Genomic DNA, 9,033 nt, shown 5'->3' with positions numbered 1-9,033 from the left:
AAGTAAACATTGCTGTTTAGGAAATCCCCATTTTAAAAGCTGCCTCTCTTTGACTGCATTTATTAAACGTATCATAATCTTTCAGCAATTTATTTTCTTTCAAGCTTAAATCATTTTGTTTAGGCATTTTCAACATGTTGCAAGTTATACACACAGCAAATAAAAACTTTTCTTTCCAATAATTTGTTCAAATCTAGAATTTTTTCTTCCCAGCAGGAATACTGCACCTTTATCTGTCAAGTTGGCCTGTCGCTTCATGCTTATTGCAGGTACAATTATTGCTTTCTTTTTTTTCTTCGGTCTACAGTGATCACTTCCCTTTTCCAATCAAAGACTGATAATGTATGATAATGCAAGGAAGCATTTTATTATCTATTCGGAGAACATCCTGCAAACTTAATGGGTATATGCACTTCCATCCCTTATCAACTGGTGTTCAAGGAAGGAAAGTGATCACCTTTTCTTTAATTCTAAGAAATATTCATTCATTTACAATCAACGAGCTTTTTCCAATGCCTCTAGAAAACTGCTTTGGATAATCATTAAGATAAAAGTAATCTGTTGCTCTCAGCTCTAGTCCACATAGAGATTTGTAAACAGTGTCTTACAGCAACTAGGGAAGTCTACCCAACACCCAGGAGGTCTTGATTCTAACTTCACTGGCCAAAATTTCTGCAAAATCTGTTAATACCGAAGTCCTACATAATTCAAAGATAAAAAACTACGAATAATTTATTCCAGATCTGAGTTTGGTAAGTGGTTTAGATTAATTTAATAAATGTTTTTCTATTCATTATATTCGTTTTGGTTTCTGAAAATTTGAACAAGGTGGTGGGCACTGTAATTATTTTATTGCTGATATGGAGTGGCTTGATTGATGCAAAATACTTTTTTTTCTGCTCACACTGCATAATCCTAGTGTGGAAATTTCAGCCTCGAAGATATGCACACTCTGGATGACCATCCTGTAAGAAGACGCTATTGCTGAATATGAAAAACGAGATTATAACACCTAACGGAACTATTAGACAAATAATATTTTAAAAGTACACTACGTTATCATTTTTAGAAAATATTACTACCAGTATACTTTTTATAATTTAATATTCATATTAAGTTAGTAGAAACAATTCATATTCATTTTTAATAATTCTAGGCTATAAAAGTTTTGATAATCTTATTAACTAAAAGTGAAATAAATGTTAGCACTCATTAATTAGATGGATAAGTCTGCAGATTCTTACACAACTGTGTTTGGATGTACTAGTAAACCTAAGTCGGAGATTTTCACATATATCAAGTTAATATCAGTACTTTGTTTTTATTTGAGTTAGTGACGTAGAACATACCTTTCTCACACACCGTATGTAGAAGTAAATTGAGATATAAATCTTACAGTATCATTGTACACTTCACTATATTCCATTGTCACTTGTAAAGAAGTTATCACATCTAGTGACGACCCCTGCTAGATGGGACTTTTCTGAGAAACAATATTCTGGTAGCATTGGTTTAAACACGAGGATTCCTATAAAAAACAGCTCTGCTGGAAATGATGTCCCGGCTATGCGGGATATTTTGAAACTTCACGTCTGCAGCTTTGTTCCAGGTAGAGATCAACCAATCAGGTGAAATTTCTGCTTCGATAATCAATTACTGTTTGGCGTTCAAGTCTGTTTAATAAAGAAAAATGGTAACCTAGCTACATAGCTTTTGTGGAAATGTGTGGGTTTGTCCCTTTCGACGTTCAGCTTTGCGTAGCGGAAACATATGTGATAAGGACTTAATGAGGAACACAAGATGTGCCGTGAAATCATATTAGTGCGCTTTAAATTCATTATCTGTTGATAAGACTAGAGTGATAAGTTCAGAGGTAATAAATTCAGTAAAATGTTGGTTTGGGAAGAAAAAATGGTAGATAATTGCCATTTGTAATTTCCCAAACTGAGATTTTCAGTTGTATGTGTAGTAATTTTATTTATTTTATTATTATTATTATTATTATTATTTTTTGGAAATCTAGAACCACGGTTTGACAAATGCTGTCCTATGATATTTGGGTGTCCCATAATTTGACAAAGTAGAATATGCTTGCTCAAATTTGGGCATGCAATTCTTTGCTGGAAAAAAAAAAAAAAAGCTCCTTTTTTGGAATGGCTCATTACTGGGGATGAGAAGCAGATACGAGGGCCATCCAGGAAGTAGATTACGTTTCCGTCTGTGTCCGCTAGGGGCGGGGCTAGCGCGGCCATCTTGGGGTCAGAGCGTTGCGCAGCTCAGTCTGCATCTAGCCGTGCTAGTGAGAGGTTCGTGCCGTGCTCCGTTCAGATACTGTGACGGTTTGAAATGTCTGCGTTAATTGAAAATCCTGCGAGGTGCGCTCAGTAATAAGGTTTCTGACTGCAAAAAACTGTAAACCGATAGAAATCTATCGGCAGCTTCGTGAAGTGTATGGGGACAACATTATCACTGAAGGTGGAGTGCGTCAGTGGGTCATAAGATTTCAAAATGGCCGAACCAATGTTCACGACGAAGATCGAAGTGGGAGACCCAGCATAGTGACCGCCGAACTTCTCGAAAAAGTCGATGCTAAAGTCCGTGAAAATCGAAATTTCACAATAACGGAACTTTCTTTGAGTTTTCCACAAATTTCGCGAAGTTTGTTGCACGAAATCATCAGCGAAAAGCTTGGTTACCACAAGTTTTGTGCAAGATGGATTCCAAAAATCTTGACAGAGGACCACAAAAATCAGCGAATGGCTGCAGCGTTGAACTTTTTGGACGCTTACCATAAGGATGGTGACTCTTTACTCGATCGCATCGTTACTGGTGACGAAACATGGGTGAAACATGTGAACTGTGAAACGAAATTGCAATCAATGCAGTGGGGGCACACAAGTTCTCCCCAAAAACCCAAGAAATGCATGCAAACAATGTCGGCAAGGAAGATGATGGCGACTGTTTTTTGGGACAGAAAAGGTGTAATTTTGGTGGACTTCCTGGAAAGAGGCACTACAATAAACTCTCAAAGGTATTGCCAAACTCTCCAAAAACTCAGAAGAGCAATTCAAAACAAGCGCAGAGGAATGTTGAGCTCTAAGATCTTGTTGATTCACGACAACGCCCGGCCCCACACGGCAAATGTCACTCGTAAAGTTCTTGAATCTTTTAAGTGGGAGTTGTTTCCGCATCCGCCGTACAGTCCCGACCTGGCACCGAGCGACTTCCACCTATTCCCAGCAATGAAGAAGTGGCTGGCTATGCAGCGTTTTGATGACGACGCACAGCTGCAAGAAGAGGTAACGAAGTGGTTGAAGGCGCACGCGGCCGAATTTTTCGACGAAGGAATTTCCAAGCTCGTACATCGCTACGATAAATGCCTTAATTTGTATGGTGACTATGTAGAAAAGTAGTATTTGAGTGTGGCTTTCATCTGTATATAATAAAATTTGTTTCCTATACTTTGTTTATTTTTTTATTCCAAAACGTAATCTACTTTCTGGATAGCCCTCGTATTACACTAGTCATCAAAATTGGTCCGATGTTTGTCACCACTTGAAAAGTATTAACTGGGAAAAAAATTCTTTTTATTAATAGTAACTTACCGAATTTGAAAATGCGTAACATAAATAAATTTCTGATTATTAACACTTATACCTAGAACCGTGAAGTGGGTCAATTTGATCGATAAGAAATATTAATGCCTAAATGATGAAAAACAGATGCATTTTCTCGAAGTAGCTGTAAAGTATACCTGTTTCACCCTCGAATTCCTCAAATGGAGCAACCAGGAGAGAAATAGTGTAGGTTTTCAGTCAAGGTCTTAATGTTTGTTTGGAAATGCGAACTGTGTTCGAATGCATTGGAAAATTACAATGGACATTTCGAAAGATTTTTTGAAGTTGCTTTTATTCTACATTTAGTATAAGGGTAGATAAGATGTCACAACATCATTCAGGACTGTTTAACCCTATTCAGGAAGCTCTGGAACAACAATTATCTGAAAATGATTCAGAAGATGATGATAATGAATAGAGTATTTCGATTTTGAATAGTGAGAATGAATACTTGCCTGCTAATGAAGAAAATGGAAGTGATGATGACTTTGGCATTGCCCTAAAAATCACTGAACCTTCTAATCACAATAATAACAATAATTTATCAGATAAAAAAGAAAACCAATTCTGAAAAAAGACGCATGCATTCAAGGAAATCCGAAAAAGAAATCAGCAGTAACGTTCAAAGATGGGACAGTTTGGAATGTCGTGCAATTAAGAGCAAATGATAAAGGAAGAAAATCAAAGCAAAATATTTTGAAGGAAGTTGGGAGTCTACCACCACATGCTAAACACAATTAGCAAACACAATATATATTTACTAATATGCAAACACAATATATATTTACTAATATGTAAACACAATATATGCATGCAAACACAATATATATTTACTAATATGTAAAGGATCTACAAAGCGAAAGTATGTTTCGAAGTCCATTCAACAAAAAGTGGAATTGCTGCAAAAAATGGATAAAGGCATATCCTTTGTTTATCTAACCATTCCGAAATCTGTTTATCAATTTCACGCTGCTCTGCGTGTGTGGGGGGTGGGGAACGTCGCAGCGCGCAATGAAATGGAAGTTGATCTGTCAGCACTATCCTTATCTTCAGGGGAGATGTTTTTATTTTATTTGGCTTATAATTCCTTAATAAATGTAGTATTTCATCTGGATGTACTCCGTCTTTGATATGATTTAAATCAAATTCCTCGTCATTATAATTCGCTTCCGATAGCGGAAAAAAGTGACACAGAGGTCACTTTCTTCGAAAACAAAAAAATTTCGATTGACAAATTAGTCGGTATTCTCGACACAGCAATTATAGGACTTGAACAGCGGAACTTTGTAACTAAACAAGAAATTATGTCTGTTTATGTTTGTTACCCGTCAAGTGCCTGGAGACTTTTCATAGATGAATGGATATTGAAACATATAAAGAAATGCACTGAAGATAAGCTCATCAACAGATTAATGAAAATAAATAGAATATAGCAATAGAAGAAATAGCTGCTTTTATAGCAATTTCATATGCACGTGGTATATATAGTTAAAAGTCGTTAATTCGGACACCCATAATCCGGACCTCAAAGCTACAAACTTTCCGCGCATGCGTCGCGTGTAAGACTTTTACTGCTGCGAATATGCATGTGCGCATGCGCGTAATACGTTTACGCTTGCGCGTTTAATGTATAACGGACGGTGTAAGCTAAGCTAAAATTATCTAATTCAGTTAATGTTGCAGATTCAGGTTGCAGATTGCAAACCTGAGTATTGTTTACTTACGAGTCCAGATATAGTCTGAACAGTGATTCTAAATGTGTTTTGATCTGGAGAGAGGAGAACTTTGCATGAAATATCCTGTTTCTGCAAACGCAATTCAATGGTTTTGGAAGGAATCATGACAAATTCATGATTCTTCGAATTGGATCCGGCTTATTTTTTGCAGACTGTTAGAGCAATCTTATAAAAGTAAGGTTGAACTTTCGATTATGTCAAATAGAATTTCTGATATATATTTACTAATATGTAAAGGATCTACAAAGCGAAAGTATGTTTCGAAGTCCATTCAACAAAAAGTGGAATTGCTGCAAAAAATGGATAAAGGCATATCCTTTGTTTATCTAACCATTCCGAAATCTGTTTATCAATTTCACGCTGCTCTGCGTGTGTGGGGGGTGGGGAACGTCGCAGCGCGCAATGAAATGGAAGTTGATCTGTCAGCACTATCCTTATCTTCAGGGGAGATGTTTTTATTTTATTTGGCTTATAATTCCTTAATAAATGTAGTATTTCATCTGGATGTACTCCGTCTTTGATATGATTTAAATCAAATTCCTCGTCATTATAATTCGCTTCCGATAGCGGAAAAAAGTGACACAGAGGTCACTTTCTTCGAAAACAAAAAAATTTCGATTGACAAATTAGTCGGTATTCTCGACACAGCAATTATAGGACTTGAACAGCGGAACTTTGTAACTAAACAAGAAATTATGTCTGTTTATAGAATTAAAGAGAAAGTATTATCACATAAAAAACGAAGCAACTTAAACAACTTACATTAAAAGAAATGTTTAATAAAGTAAACAAATAAATATTAAGCTTTTTTTTTTTTTTTTTTGTAAATTTTGATACCCTTTAGATCATAATTGTTCTTTATTTCATAAATTACGGTTTCATATTTTTAATTTTATAATTTCTGCATGCCATCTTACCAGATTTAAACTGATTATCTATAATCCGGAATCGACGAAGTCCCGACGAGTCCGAATTAACGACTTTTGACTGTATTGTGAAAAAGGACTTGAGCTGGTTATCTTGCGGTGAATGAACTGGGGACCACCATTTTTCTGAAATACAATGTCAAGAGACAAATTTCGTAAAATAATGAGATTATAACACTTCAATATAAAATTAACGATATCAAATCGTCTAGAAACAGACAAATTTTCCCTCTTCTCTGATATTTGGAATTGTTTCATTGAAATTTGCCAGACTAACTATACCCAAAATATAACTGTAGATGAACAGTTATTTCCTACAAAAGCTAGGTGTAGGTTTAGTCAATACATGTAAAAAACACCACATAAATTTGGAATCAATTTCTGGTTAGCTGCAGATGTTGACTTAAAATACTTAATAAATGGATTCTCATATCTTGGAAAAGATCTCCAAAGTCCATCCAACGTTTCTCTTTCTGAGCACAGTACTGCAACTATTAAGCCCATATGAAAACACAGGTAGAAATGTCACTACACATAACTTTTTCACAACACTGAAGCTTGCAGAGGCATTGAAATCCAAAACAACCAGCCTTGTAGGAACTGTAATACGCTCAAGAAGAGAAATACAAGTATCTGTAAAAATGTCAAAATCCGCACTTAGTTGACGAACTGAGAGAAAAGGTTTGTTCTCTCTCCCAGGAAGAAAAGATGACATATAGCAACCACCGAAAGCGACGGAAACAAGTTAAGCGTAAATGAGTCCGATACCGAGTTCAAAATGTGAAAATAAAAACCCAAGATATTTGTTCAAAATGCAAAGCACCCATTGTGGCAAATGTACAAAACTTATTACTAAATTTTATGCACAATGCTTACAATAAATTGAATTTTTAAAAATCTGTAAAACTAGTAAGTAACTGGTAAAATTTTTATTTTTTCTGTACTATTATGTCTAAACTTATCTTAATGATATAATCTGTTTTGCCATCAAAATTAGAAAAATTATGTTTTATTTTATTTAAAAGACATGTTACTATACTTAAGGAAATAAAATTTTAAATAATACGATTTTCTAAAAATTTAGGTAATTTCTGTTGACTTATATAAAATATAAGGTAAATTCTGAGAAAAATTGATTGTTATGTAAAAATAAAATGTTTTTGGTTAACTAAAGAAATCACTTGTGCATATTTTTAGGTGTTTTCTATCTAGGGTCAAACTAACCTGCACCGCGGTTCTAGGTATATTGAAAGTCCCGTGGTTCTAGTGTTAATTAAATACAGTTGAACACAAAATTGCACATCTGTGCATGCGTTAGCACTGGACGTATGCAAATTCAGGGACTGACAATGTGGTGCACAATGGATGCATGTTGGAATTCCTGTCTGTAGTGTTGTTTTAAAGTGAATGTGGTTTCTGAAAGCAATCAATAATTATTCACTAGTTATGGCTCAAAGGCATAATTTAAGTGAAGCTCAAAAGTGCCGAATAATTGGTAGAATCGAGAGAGATCAAACACAAATGGAGGTCCCCAAGATTTGACTATTCCTCGAAGTGTCATATCAAAAGTTTGGAGCCACTTTGTAAGCACTGTATCAGTTGAGAGACAGCCTAACCAAGAGAGGAACTGCATTAAACCTAAGGCAACCAAGAGAACAACTGCATTAAGGCTATTTTCTGTCGTCTGCTCAAAGAAACTACAAAGTGACTACATGAGATTTGGTTTAGACCTTCAGGTTGCCACAGGAGCTCGAATTAGTCCTTCTACTGCAGCACAAAAGTCCTAACAAGTTTGGACTGTATGTGAGGAAACCAATGGTTTATGTCCCATTCACTCCCGCTTTTCCTTATTAAAGCTGGTGCAATTTCATATTTAGTTGAGCCAAGATGACTGGACCTGAGTATTGTTTACTTACGAGTCCAGATATAGTCTGAACAGTGATTCTAAATGTGTTTTGATCTGGAGAGAGGAGAACTTTGCATGAAATATTCTGTTTCTGCAAACGCAATTCAATGGTTTTGGAAGGAATCATGACAAATGGCCACACCGAGCTGCATATCTTTCAAGGAGGTTCTGTAACCATAGGATGCCTTAGGACACTGAATTTCAGTGTGCCAGATTCCTTTCTGGACCCTCTAGGAGCTGAAAAGTGCACTTTTAGAAGAATGGTGTGCAATTCTACAAGACTTGATCAACACTCTGATAAAGTCTATGAAATCGAATGCCAGGTATGCATATCTGTCCACTGTGACTGTACACCATATTAAAGAAAAAAATTTTCCACAAAAGCCGACTTAATTTACCATTATTTTTCAATTTTCATAAATTTGGTTTTAATATTTTGCAAATAATCAACTGCCAATCATATTAATGCATTTACACAAATTTCTACTAGGAATTTTTATTAAGTATCAGTTACATTTTATTTCTGTCATTACTCCTTAATTTTGATTACTAGTGTATATGATAATGTTTAAAGAGTTCATGAAGTAAGGCACAAACAACCTCCTTTATTAAAACTGCGAGTGATACAGCATCCTAAAAACATAATGCCTTGTGTGTGGCGAGACTATAAAAGAAATGTATACTATAAATTGTTGCTACCAAATCAGGCAATAAATTCGGAAAAATATTGTTCCCCAATAGCATTTTAAAAACGGAAATTAGAGCAAAGTGCCCAGAATTGACCAATCTTCGATGTGGTATCATCCATCATGACAATGTTTGGCCTCACATCTCAATGAATATGAGAA

Source organism: Stegodyphus dumicola, chromosome 3, assembly GCF_044657685.1.
Source record: "Stegodyphus dumicola isolate Sdum_Otavi_A_Nest chromosome 3, ASM4465768v1".
NCBI classification, from domain to species: domain Eukaryota; kingdom Metazoa; phylum Arthropoda; class Arachnida; order Araneae; family Eresidae; genus Stegodyphus; species Stegodyphus dumicola.
This window is presented reverse-complemented; position numbering follows the sequence as displayed.